Consider the following 14,221-nt stretch of genomic DNA (forward strand, 5'->3'; position numbering starts at 1 on the left):
AGCGGTCCACCATTTCCATGCTGGAAAGGATGGGCTCCAACCTCTGCTCAAAGCCTCATACCAAGTTGGTGCCAGACCCCTCCATGCTCCCTGACTTTGACCACAGCCTTTCATTCAAGTTTCTCAATGCACAAAGCATTTTGTTGCTCATATGCATCAGCCTTCTTCTGTAGACCACACCATTAGAGATCACATCTGAGTCCTCTGCAGCAGAATTTGTGTGCAATATCAGCCTCCAACGACATGGCACCTGCATTATCCTTGTCCCCTGCCCTGGCTGCAGCTCAGTCATGCGTGGTGTCTCACCATATGAGTATCCCACCTCCAAGCTATCCTCTGAAGTATGTCCAGAGCTGGTGGCAGCAATTATGAGAGTGAATGATGGTGTTTCTTGATCATCATTGTCTTCCAGCGCTCCACCTCGTGCTCTTTCACTATTGCATGACCAGGTGACAGATTTTGGGCATCTGAAATGAGAAAGGTGCAAAGGTATAAAGGTAAGTTTGTGGTGAGCGGAAGTGGGGGTGGGCAGAAGAGGTGCATAGTGACAAAATCTGCAACTTGTGAATCAGAAGTGATTGTGCAATGAGCTGGAAGTACAAAGTGAGAAGGTGGAATAGGTATGAGGATATCATTAACTTCAATAGTTTCAGCTCCACCGCTAGCCATGGCTTCAGCCATAGCCACTTCACTGATGGGTGTGAGGTTTGCATCAGTGCTTAGCGTGTGGGGTGATGTGAAGTTACGAGTATCACATATGAGTAATCATTGAGAGAGATTGTTGGTAAGTGAGTAACAGGGATGCGGTGCATAAAGCAATTAAACGGTGTATGATATGGCATTTGAAGATACATTCACTGACTTTAACCACTCACGTGAGGTCATTGAACTTATTGCAGATCCCTGGCTTTGACGATCTGGTCACAATGCCTTTGCAAAGATTTTCAGGAGGGCTTCCTGGAGCCTGTTGAACAGATTCCATCACTCCTCCCCTCCACCTCCTGCACCAAGGCCACCAGTACAGTGTTACAAAATTTTGGAACCTGTTCTCTGCCATTATTCAATATTTCACACATTAGATTCACCTCTCGTACCACTGTCAGCACCTGCTCCAGCTGCAATGCAGCTCTTCTTTAAAAGATGCAGGCTGCCTTTAAGCCTGGCAGCAAGTTTAAGTACCAGTGCAACATGATGTGCAGCCGTAGATCTTGCTACATGGCATGAGGCAACTCTTGACGTTCCGGTCAGACTACAACAGAGTCGTAGCATTGGAGAGTGTTGAAATCGCAGCGTGGCGACTGCTGCACAGAAAAGCTTTGAAGACACAGTGCAGGGATACTGCTCAAGCAAAGAGCTGTAAGCAGACAAATCCCTTGTGGTGTGATTCCGATGCCCAGCCTGTTAGTCCAGTGAGCAGGACAGTGTGTTGAGAGGACCAGCATTGGGTTAGCTCAGTCAGGAAAAGTGAGTGACCAGGCCAAGTGACCAGGGTCAGTGTTAAAGACACTATTCATATAATGGGTAAAGGATGAATCTGGAGCCTGCCTTTTCCTTAACATAGGTCTGCCCACAAAACCACAGAGCACAAGCACAGGCTGCCCTTTTCCTCCTCTTAGAACCATAGAAAAGATATGGAACAGAAAGAGGCCATTCAGCCCATCGTGCCTGCACCAACCAATAAAGAAAAATTAAAAAAACTAGCCACCCATTCTAATTCCATCTCCCAGCACCTAGTCTGAAGCTTTGCAAGTTACACCACTTCAGGTGCAGATCCAGGTATTTCTTAAATGAGCCAAGGACTTCTGCCTCCACTGCTAAATCAGGCAGTGAATTCCAAACACCCACCACCCTCTGGGTGAAGAACTTTTTCCTCATGTCCCCTTTAATCCTTCTATAATCACCTTAAATCTGTATCCCTTGGTAATTGACTTCTCTGCTAGGGGAAACAAGCCTTTCCTGTCTACTCTAAAAAGGTCCCTCATAACTTTGTACACTTCAATTAAGTAGTCACCCCTCAGTCTCCTCTGTTCCAAGAAATATCCAATCTTTCCTCATAGCTGCAATTTTCAAGCCCTGGAAAAATTCTTGTAAATCTCCTCTGTACCCAGAGCAATTATGTTCTTCCTGTATTGTGGTGACAAGAACTGTACAGATAATTCCAGCTGTGGTCTAACCAGCGTTTCTTACAATTCCAACATTACATCCCTTCTTTTGTATTCAATACCTCATCCAGTAAAGGAAAGCATTCCATATGCTTTCTTGACCACTTTATCCACCTGTCCTGCCATCTTCAGGGACCTGTGGACATGTATTCCAAGGTCTCATACTCCTCTACCCCTATCAATATTGTCCACTTTATTGTGCATACACCACTTTTTTTATTCATTTATGGGATGTGGCATTGCTGGCTGGGCTAGCATTTATTGACCATCACTAATTGCCCTTGAGAAGGCGGTAATGAGCTGCCTTCTTACACTCTGCAGTCCATGTGGCATAGGTACACCCAATGTGCTCTTAGGGATGGAGTTCTAGGATTTTGATCCAGCGACAGTGAAGGAACAGCAATATATTTCCAAGTCAAGATGATGAGCAGCTTGGAGGGGAACTTCCAAGTGGTGCCGTTCCCAACTGTCTGCTGCCCTTGTCCTTCCAGATGGTAGCAGTTGTGGGTTTGGAAAGTGCCACCTAAGGAGATTTGGTGAGTTCCTGCAGTGTATCTAGTAGATGGTACACACTGCTATCACTGTGCATCGGTGGTGGAGGGAGTGAATGTTTGTGAATGGGGTGCCAATCAAGTGGGCTGCTTTGTCCTGGATGGTGCCAAGCTCCTTGAGTGTTGCTGGAACCGTACTCATCCAGGCAAGTGGAGAGTATTCCATCACACTCCTGACTTGTGCCTTGTAGACGGTGGACAGGCTTTAGAGAGTCAGGAGATGAGTTACTCGCCACAGGATTCCTAGCCTCTAACCTGCTTTTATAGTATTTATATGGCTAGTCCAGTTCAGTTTCTGGTCATTGGGAACCCTAGGATGTTGATAATAGGGGATTCAGCTATGGTAATGCCATTGAATGTCAAGGGGCATTGGTTATATTCTCTCTTGTTGTAGGTGGTCATTGCCTGGCACTTGTATGGCGTGAATGTTACTTTGTCACTTGTCAGCCCAAGCTTGGATATTGTCCAGGTCTTGCTGCATTTGGACATGGACTGCTTCAGTATCTGAGGAGTCACAAATGGTGCCGAACATTGTGCAATCGTCAGTGAACATCCCCACTTCTGACCTTGTGATGGAAGGAAGGTCATTGATGAAGCAGCTGAAGATGGTTGGGCCTAGGACACTACCCTGAGCAATGCCCATAGTGATGTACTGGAACTGAGATGATTCACCTCCAACAACCACAACCTTCTTCCTTTTTGCTGGGTATGACTCTAACCAACAGAGAGTTTTCCCCCTGAATCCCATTAACTACAGTTTTGCTAGGGCTCCTTGATGCCATACTCAATCTAAAGCTGCCTCAATGTCAAGGGTAGACATGCCCACCTCACCTCTGGAGTTCAGCTCTTCTGTTCATGCTTGAACCAAGGCTGTAATGAGGTAAGGAACTGTTGCCCATAGCCTTTGCAGTATCCAGTGCCTTTCTTGATATCTCATGGAGTGAATCGAATTTGCTGAAGACTGGCATTCATGATCCTGGGGGCCTCTGAAGGAGGCCGAGATGGATCATCCACTCAGCACTTCTGGCTGAAGATTGTTGCAAACGCTTTAGCCTTATCTTTTATTCAGATATGCTGGGCTCCCCCATCATTGGGATGGAGATATTTGTGGAGCCTCCTCCTCCAATGAGTTATTTAATTGTCCACCATCTTTCATGATTGGATGTGGCAGGACAGCAGAGTTTAGATCTGATCCATTGGTTGTGGAATTGCTTAGCTGTATCTATTGTTTGCTGCTCATGTTGTTTGGCATGCAAGTAGTCCTGTGTTGTAGCATCAACAGCTTGACACCTCATTTTTAGGTGTGCCTGGTGCTGGTCCTGGCATGCCCTCCTGCACTTTTCATTTAAGCAGGGTTGATCCCCTGGATCGATGGTAATGGTAGAATGGGGGATATGTTGGGCCATGAGGTTACAGATTGTGTTTGAGTACAATTCTTCTGCTGCTGATGGCCCACAGCACCTCATGGATGCCCAGCCTTGAGTTGCTGGGTGTGTTTGAAATATATCCCATTTAGCATGGTGGTAGAACCACACAACAAGATGTAGGATATCCTCAATGTGAAATCGGGACTTTGTCTCCACAGGGACTGTGCGATGGTCACTCCTACCAATACTGTCATGGACAGATGCATCTGTGGCAGGCAGATTGGTGAGGATGAGGTCAAGTATGTTTTTTCCTTTTGTTGGCTCCCTCACCATCCGCTGCAGACCCAGTCTAGCAGCAATGCCCTTGAGGACTCAGCCAGCTCCGCCTGCAGTTGTTCTACTGAGCCATTCTTGGTGATGGACCCTACACCGGGTCCTTATATACTTAAGAATAATTCCCTAATTTTTCCCCAATTTATAACAGCCGCTATCACTTACAAACTAAAGCATGCACTTTACTGTAACAGGATTCCAACATTAACAGTGTGGGCTGGATTTATAGTGAGTAAGGGAGAGACAAATTTAAAAAAAAACATAAAAATCGGGCCAGAGAAGGCTGTTTATAATGGGCGGAGCTTGGGAAAAGTGCATGAAATCTGCTACAGTGACATCCCAGGGATTACAGGAAAAGGAAGGTCAAAGGGATATTGTCAAAATGTCCACAAAATTCCCCAGTTTGAATTTGGATGCAGTTGACCTACTATCCAAATTCAAAATGTTTAAACTGCGTAAAGAGCTATGGTTTCTTGATTCAAATGTCTCTGAACCAGACAAGCAAACCATAAAAATTTACCTAACAACTGAGACTGAAGGCTGAATATGTCAGGATTAACAGAAGAAGTGCCAAAGGATCCCCAAAAGATATGGAGCACATTGGAAGAATGGTTCAGTATCAGGTTAAACTTCCATATTCATTGACCAGAGTTCATGACACTTTGACCATAGACCACTTCAGCAGGTGACAAGGAAAAGGTCCATGCTGTGATTTTTCAAATGCTGAGCTAGCAGTCAGAATTGTTGAGCTGGTGATTACATCCACTACCATGGAAACATTCCAGACAGATCTGCTAGACTTGCCCAAAACGTTTGGTGTCGAAGAGCTACTCAAGGATAGATGTAAGTATGAAGTGCCCGACAAATCTGTTAGAATTCTTTGAGGAGGTAACGAGTAGGTTAGACAAAGGAGAGCCAATGAATGTTATCTACTTGGACTTCCAGAAGGCCTTTGACAAGGTGCGGCACAGGAGGCTACTCAGTAAGATAAGAGCCCATGGTGTTAGAGGCAAGGTACCAGCATGGATAGAAGATTGGCCATCTGGCAGGAAGCAGAGAGTGGGGATAAGGGGGTCCTTCTCAGGATGGCGGCCGGTGACTAGTGGACTTCTGCAGGGGTCAGTGTTGGGACCACAACTTTTCACTTTATACATTAATGATCTAGATGAAAGAACTGAGGGCATCCTGGCTAAGTTTGCAGATGATACAAAGATAGGTGGAGGAACAGGTAGTATTGAGGAGGTGGGGAGGCTGCAGAAGGATTTGGACAGGTTAGGAGAATGGGCAAAAAAGTGGCAGATGGAATACAAGGTGGGGAAGTGTGAGGTCATGCACTTTGATAGGAAGAATAGAGGCATAGACTATTTTCTAAATGGGGAGAGAATTCAGAAATCTGGAGTGCAAAGGGACTTGGGAGCCCTAGTCTGGGATTCTCTTAATGTTAACTTGCAGGTTGAGTCGGTAGTTAGGAAGGCAAATGCAATGTTGGCATTTATTTCAAGAGGACTAGAATATAAAAGCAGGGATGTGCTGCTGAGGCTTTATAAGGCTCTGGTCAGACCACATTTAGAATATTGTGAGCAATTTTGGGTCCCGTATCTCAGGAAGGATGTGCTGGCCCTGGAGAGGGTCCAGAGGAGGTTCATGAGAATGATCCCAGGACTGAATGGTTTAACATGAGGAATGTTTGAGGACTCTGGGTCTATACTCAATGGAATTTAAAAGGATGAGGGGGGAATCTGATTGAAACTTACAGAATACTGAAAGGCCTGGATAGAGTGGATGTGGGGAAGATGTTTCCATTAGTAGGAGAGACTAGGAACCGAGGGCACAGCCTCAGAGTAAAGGGAAGACCTTTTAGAACAGAGATGAAGAGAAACTTCTTTAGCCAGTGAGTGGTGAATCTATGGAATTCATTGCCACAGAAGGCTGTGGAGGCCAGGTCATTGAGTGTATTTAAGACTGAGATAGATAGGTTTTTGATTGGTAAGGGGATCAAAGGTTACGGGAGAAGGCGGGAGAATGGGGTTGAGAAACTTATCAGCCATGACTGAATGGCAGAGCAGACTCGATGGGCTGAATGGCCTAATTTCTGCTCCTATGTCTTATGGTCTTATGGTGATCCTTGCATGTTGACAAAGCTTACAGGTAATAAATACAATTCCAATTGTTGACACACTTACTAGAACAGCCAAACCTAGCAAGACATGTGGGAGGTCTTCTGAATCCATAAAGAAAATGTCCAGATTTCCGTCAATCGTGCAAGGCATGTAGCAGAAAGGGTCATTGGCAATAGCAGTGCACTAGAACAAAGGCTGATACAGCTACAAAATGCAGTGCACTGATCTAAACAGGTCATACATAAGGCAAGAAGAATGACCGTCAGGTATCCTGTCAGAAACGAATACATGAGGTACTGGGCAAACCAAAGCATGATGATGATGTGCACAACGAGAAAAAGAGGAGTCATTTTTAAAGACAGGCAGGTCATCATACCTGAATCTTTGCAATCTGATATTCAACAACTTCATCACTCACACATGGGTATAGATGGATGAGAAGACTCGCAAGATAGAGAGCCTAATGGCCAGGTATGAACAATGATACCAAACTCGTCATCAAGATGTACAAGGCATGTCAAGAGCATATGCCAATTCACCACAAATAACCATAGAATCTATATGAAGTTTCTACTCATCCTTGATCCAAAATCGCATCCGACCTCTTTAACGTCCATGGCACTGACTTCATCGTCGTCTACATTACCAAGTACTCCATTATTCAACAATTGCATAATACGTCAATTACAACTGTTGCGCACACTCTAAGTGCTTTTTCCATTTATTTAGTGTGCCTAGAGAGATCGTTACAGATAACTGTCTGCAATTTATTGGTCGGTCATTTCAGAATACATGTGAGAAGTGGGATATCGATCACACTAGTTCCTCTCCTCATTACCCTAGATTTAACGGCCTACCTGAACAAATGGTTCACATGGTGAAATTTCAAATTCTCAAATGTAGACAGACCAAGCAAGATCTATACATTGAAATGTTACATCTGAGAATGACACCTTAAGTGCAACTATTCCATCACTTGAATATTACCCATACCCAACCAGCCCGTGCTTGCAAAACTCAAAGCATAGAGTCCAACATTAGATGTGATTCCACGATTGGACAACATTTGCTAAATAATCCTCAATGCGCTAAGAATTACGCTGATAACCAATTTAAGATTGTCAGTCAGGCTCACAGTTTGGTGCATTTACATGTACTGGAAGCTACATATATAAATACACAGGACCCTGTTCTTTGCAGACAGAAAGAACATGACCACACATTGTGCCTGTTCAGCTAAGCAAAATAAGTGACAACCATTCACTGATTTGTTCCTCAGGGCAATGCCTTGACCAATCAGGGTCAAGGCTCGTTTAAATTTCAAACAATGCTTAGCAGTTAACTGTCAGTCACCATCAGCTGATGCATTATCCATAACAATGCCTCTACCAATCAGAGTCCACTTGCCAACCAGTCAGCACTTTCTTCTCATACGGTCTAAATGTTGTTTTCCATTTAGATTGGTATTCTTGCGAAGTGTCCTGATGAGTGCAAGTCAAAAAGCTTTGACATGTCTCTTTTTTCAGCAATACCCAAGTTCTGTACTAACAAATAATTATTTGTATTCTATCACAGGCATAGCTCATGTTTGGCAGACCATTGTGTACCAACTTACTTACTCTTACCAATTCTACTCACTCAGAAACTAGACAGCAACGTTTAAAACTGCAAGGGAAGATAACCAATGTGCACAATAAAAATGTGGGTACAGAACTGCCACATTTACAGTTGGGGAAACAAGTTCGCATCCAGGATCCCACAGAAGGCACACGACAACTGGCCAAGGTGACAAGGATTTGTTTGGAATCAAGATTTTATGAAATCATTACACACAAAGGCGTAATGGTGAGGTGTAACTGAGGACAAATCAAATCTATTCCAGCTCCTTAACCACTGTACAGCCCTATTGCATTTGGGACAAGGTCCTGAATAAAACCAGGAATAACATCCAAGAATGACAACCTCACAGATCACTGCGAGTAATTATAGACACCTCCAGACAATGTTACCATTACAAGAAATGGGCGTACCAGCAGATTATCTCTGTGCTTTTGAGATTCATAGATTCATCAGTTCTGTACACTTATTTAATGGTAACTAACTACGAACATGTACTGCAATTAGTTATACTTCTTTGGAATGGGGGTAAGTATCATTAAAAATGAAAGGTGGATGTTGTAATATGCCTTTAAGGGATAGCAGCATGACATCACTAGAAGGGAAGTGTGCCATGTGATCCAGTCTGAGTTTCATGTTTGCTTTTGAGCAGAGCACACACACACAGCTCTGCTGCTGATCTCTTCCAGCTTTCTATCCATGTATATATGTTCTCATGTGCCTAGTTTGAATAAATGAACCCACAATATGATTACACAATCCCTTATGAGCAATTGGTACCTTTATATTATTAGAAAAACACAACAACTTGTATCATGAACCGAGTTCCATGGAGGCACTGAAGTTGCAGCTAATAATGCATGTTGGCATTATGCTTTCTGAAAGCAGTTGCAAATCCTTTCTAAGTTAAGGCATTTAAATTTATTCTTCCAAAATTGCTCTGCTAATTAAACCTTAAGGTTTGTGATTATGACATTCTGATTTATTTTGACCTGCATTTGGTGTAGCCCCTTTCACTTATTTTTGTGACAGGTTCAGGAAAAGAAAATAAACCCTGAAAATGTGAAGGCGCATTCATGGAGTTTCACGAGCTTTCATGACAGCTACTTCAACGACTGGTGATGTTTCATGTCGTTCTACAATGACAACGTCCAGGGTCAGCTGAAATCTATCCATTCTGCTCATAAGCAGTAGCCAGTGTTTGAGTGTACGAGATCGGATGCACAAAAGGGCTGAAAACAGAAGGCAGCTGTTAAAGAACACACCGGTAATGCGATATCTCCCAGGTTACTCTCCAACATCAGACTGTTAATTTGTGGCTGGGGTATTTTGGAATGAGATAAACTGTGTTATCCTGTTAAACCTGGGCTTTCCATGGCAGCAGGACAGAAGCTTGATTGTGACAGCAAATAAAGGACACTGATGAACAGCAGGCTGTGTCACAACTGGATATTCTGTTTAGTATCAAACACATATAGAACAAGACAATCAAGAGGACCACACACCAATTAAAGCAAAAGCAATCCAGCACAGGTTTTGCCAAAAACATTAGATCAAAAATCCAACCCTATTTTTAATTCATAATTGGAATAGTTGACTGTGAATACATATACTTAATTTAAGCTGAGCCTTCCAATAAACCAAACCACTTCCTATTCACTTCCATTATATAGAATTCCTGCTCCAAGCATGAAATAGATATAAAGAGCTAGTACAAGCATAAAATGTTTCCTAGTTATCAACTTTTTTTTTAACTGTTCGGCCCACTAATTACAGAAATCTCTTATTTTCAGAAGTTGTTTTTTGAGTCCTAATAATCCAACATTAAATGACAAAGGAATAATAACAAAGCTGATTATGCTTCAAGATTGTGCACACAGCAATATTCAGCAGCTTCAACTCTTGATTTCAATCTCTATCTTGCTGATTAACTTACTGCTCCAGTCTGATTTTTAATTGGTTGAATAATTGAATTGAATTGAATTCAAACACTGAAAAAAACTACTGTAGTAATTATAGTTTTTGGAAATGTAGGACTGTAGCTTTAAGAATAATGCAGTGTTGTAAGATCACATGATCTGTGTAAACCAATGCGTTAACAGCATAGGGAACCTCTAGTAGGAGAGAGTTCTTTCTTTAGTTATGGAGTTTGATGCACACGTGTCGTTGTTGCAACTATTTTGTAAATAAAGTTAAATGTTTCTTCTAAGACAACTTGTCTGAAGATCAACTCTATCACAAACTGGTAGTGAGGATAAATCAGATTTGGTGCTGTACCTCGGCCAACAATTATGAGTATCTAAGTTCGTTATAAATAAAAGAAGATATACTCATCTGAAATGCCATAATTTGGCAGAATTGATCCCTTTGAGCAAGCCACAGATGATTGGTCTCAATATATAGAACATCTTGCATTCTTCTTTCAAGTAAACAAAATCACAGAGGAGGAAAAGAAGACAGCTATTCTCCTGAGTATTTTTGGGAGCAAGACCTACAGTTTAATTTGAAGCTTAACGGCGCCCAGTGCCCCAGATTTGAAGACTCTCAGTGAATTACTTGACCTTGTTAAGGGACATTTACAACCCAAGTCTTCAGTCACAATGCAGAGATTCCATTTCGATTCATGGAATAGAGCCCCGGGGGAGACAATTGTTACCTACATGGTGAAATTAAAACAACTAATGGAATATTGTGATTTTGCTGAAACCCTCAATCACATGCTCAGAGATCATTTGGTGTGTGGCATGCAGAAAGATACTATTCAGCAAAGATTGCTGGCTGAAGTGAATCTTGATTTAAAGAAAGCGTTAGAAATAGCACTGGCAATGAAGAGTGCTGTAAGGGATTCACAAACAATTCAAGGGGTGAAAAATGGCACCATCCTCCTAGTTAGACAGGAACAGTCAGCCAAAAGTGGCATGAAAAGCCGGGATTCTGCCACAAAGCAGGAAACACCCCCGCTAACCAAAAAATGAGGGGTAACAGCTTAGCAACTAAATCAAAAAATAACTTACATTGATGTGGAAACAAGCAGTCTTCTAGCTATTGGAAATTTTAAGAAGTAGAATGTTATTTTTGGCATAGAAGTGGACACATAATGAGACAGTGCAAAGCAATGTTTAAACAGGCTTCCAAACAACAAACGAAGCCCAATGAAATCTATAGTGTAGAAGAGCCAGAAACAACCAATTCTGACATTTATTCATTATTCACCATGAAAGTTGGGAAGACAGAGCCAATATTTGTTACAGTGCAAGTGAATGGTAAATCATTAAAAATGGAAGTAGACTTGGGTGCTTTTACCACTGTAATAGGAGAACACATTTTCAGATATTTAAATAAAGGTGATCAACAATTAAATTTGGAACAAACATCTGCCAAGTTGAAAACATACACAGGTGAAGAAGTCCAATTAAGAGGTATCACCAGAGCAATTGTTCATTATAGAAACCAATTGGCACAACTACCAGTGATGGTGGTAGAAGGTGAAGGGCCAAGCCTTCTAGGGCGTGATTGGTTGAAGGAGATTAAACTAAACTGGTCCAAAATTTTCCAGTTTCAAACAGATGGGGACTACCAGAGCTGCTAAAAGAGTATGACACTGTCTTCAAGAATGAACTGGGAAAAATCCAAGACCTACAGCCCAAGATTTACATGGGCCCAGAACAACCCCTCACTTCTTGAAAGCAAGACCAGTGCCATACGCCCCGAGAGAGAAGGTTGATGCTGAGCTAAACCAGCTAGAGAGGCTGGGTGTCACAAAAGCTGTTCAGTTCTCAGAGTGAGCAGCACCCATAGACCCTGTCCCTGTCCTTAAGCCAGACCAGACCATCCGGATCTGTGGAGGTTATAAACTAACGGTCAACAGAGCAGCCAAACTGGACAGGGTACGCTATTCCCAAGGTTGAAGACCTATATGCCAAACTAGCAGAAGGGACAACGTATACAAAGCTTGACATGAGTCATGCACACCAGCAACTGGAACTGGATGATGCCTCCCAGGAATTCGTAACCATAAATACCCACAAAGCGTTATATCAATATACGTGCCTGGCCTTTGGTGTTTTTGGTGTTTCCTCAGCCTATTCCATTTTTCAGAGGACAATGGAGAGCTTGCTACAGCGACTACCTCAGGTTGTGGTCTACCTGGACGATTTACTGATAACTGGATTTACAGAAAAGGAACACTTGGCTTACATAGAGGAAGTCCTGAAATGATTTTTAGAAGCAGGAGTGTGCCTGAAAAAGGAAAAATGCACTTTTCAAGCAAATGAAGTCATTTATTTGGGCCACTGGGTATATGCCCAAGGGTTACACCTGCTTGAAGAGAAGGTTAAAGCAATAAGAGAGGCACCTGCACCCAAGAACGCCTCTGAACTTAAATCATTTTTAGGGACAATAAATTATTATGGGCAATTTCTACCAAATCTATCCACTGTTCTAGCCTCGCTACATTCATTGCTAAGAAAAAGTGTTGGTTTTGGGAGGCACTCCAAAAAGAAGCCTTCATAAAGTAAAATAGCTCTTACACTCTTCAAATTTGTTAGTGCATTATGACCAGACAAAGGAACTAGTGCTAACCTGCGATGCGTTCCCCTATGGAGTGGGTGTGGTACTATCTCACAAAATGGACAACAACACAGTCAGGCCAGTAGGTTATGTACCCAGGACACTTACCACAGCTGAAAAAGTATATTCTCAGATTGAAAAGGAAGGCCTGTTGATTATTTTTGGTGTAAAAAAATTCCAGCAATATATGCACGGGTGACATTTCACAATAGTATCAGACCACAAACCACTTTTGGGTCTGTTTAGCAAGGAAAAGCTATACCTTCCATAGCCTCTGCAAGAATACAAAGATGGGCCCTAATTTTGGCAGCATATGAATACACCTTTGTTCATAAATCAAGGATTCATATAGCAAATGCCGATGCCCTAAGTTGCCTTCCTTTGCAAGAGAATGATGAACATGTCCCAGACTCACAGGAGCTCGGATTAATGATGAATTTTCTAGATTCCCTACCGGTCTGTGCCAGGCAGATAAGAAGCTGGACAAATTGTGATCCAGTCCTGTCTTGAGTGAGAGACCAAGTTTTACATGGTTGGTCCCAGGAACCAATCTCTGATGAGTTGAAGCTGTTTTTCATCCAAAGACATGAGATGAGCAATCAGAATGGTATTCTATTATGGGGTGCATGGGTAGTAGTTCCTGCACAAGGAAGGGAACCACTTTTAGTAGGGCTACACAGTGCCCATCCAGCGATCCCCTGAATGAAGACGATAAAGCAGAGGTACCTTTGGTGGCTGGGGATGGACAGCGATATTGAAAATGTGGTGAAACAGTTTGTGCTATGTAATAGCTACAAAAGTTGCTGGTGGCAGCCCCATTACATCCTTGGGAGTGGCCTGGTAGACCCTGGGTGCGATTGCACATTGATTATGTAGGTCCATTCTTGAAACCATGTTTCTACTGAATGTAGATGCTTATTTCAAGTGGCTAGTTGTTTTTGAGGTAAAGTTGCCAACGTCCAAAGCTACTATATAAAAACTACACCAGAGCTTCACCATCCATGAATTGCCAGAGGTAATGTCTCAGATAATGGTACTGCATTTACAAGCACCGAGTCTCAATGATTTATCAGCCTCAACGGTATCAGCCATGTGAAGATTGCACCATACCATTCGTCATCTAATGGACTGGCGGAAAGGGCAGTACAAACCTTTAAGGTGGGAATTAAAAAATTAACTGGTGATTCATTGGAGTCCAAACTTGCTCGTTTTCTATTTCGCTAGAGAACGACCTCCCCACACTATGACAGGAGCAACAACTGCAGAATTACTGATGAGGCACTGCCTTCAGACAAGGCCAAGCCTAATACTTCTCAAGTTGGAGGGGAGGGTGAAGAAAAGTCAAGGGAACAAAAAAGCGACTCATGATTTGCATGGTCATGAGCGGCAATTTACTGTTGGAGAAGCAGTACATGTAGAGTTTTGGTGAAGGACTGAAGTGGTCACCTAGCAATGTGAGTTCTGTGACCGGACCATTGTCGTACCATGTGGAAGTGGAGGGC

Source organism: Carcharodon carcharias, chromosome 2, assembly GCF_017639515.1.
Source record: "Carcharodon carcharias isolate sCarCar2 chromosome 2, sCarCar2.pri, whole genome shotgun sequence".
In the NCBI taxonomy this organism is placed as follows: Eukaryota; Metazoa; Chordata; class Chondrichthyes; order Lamniformes; family Lamnidae; genus Carcharodon; species Carcharodon carcharias.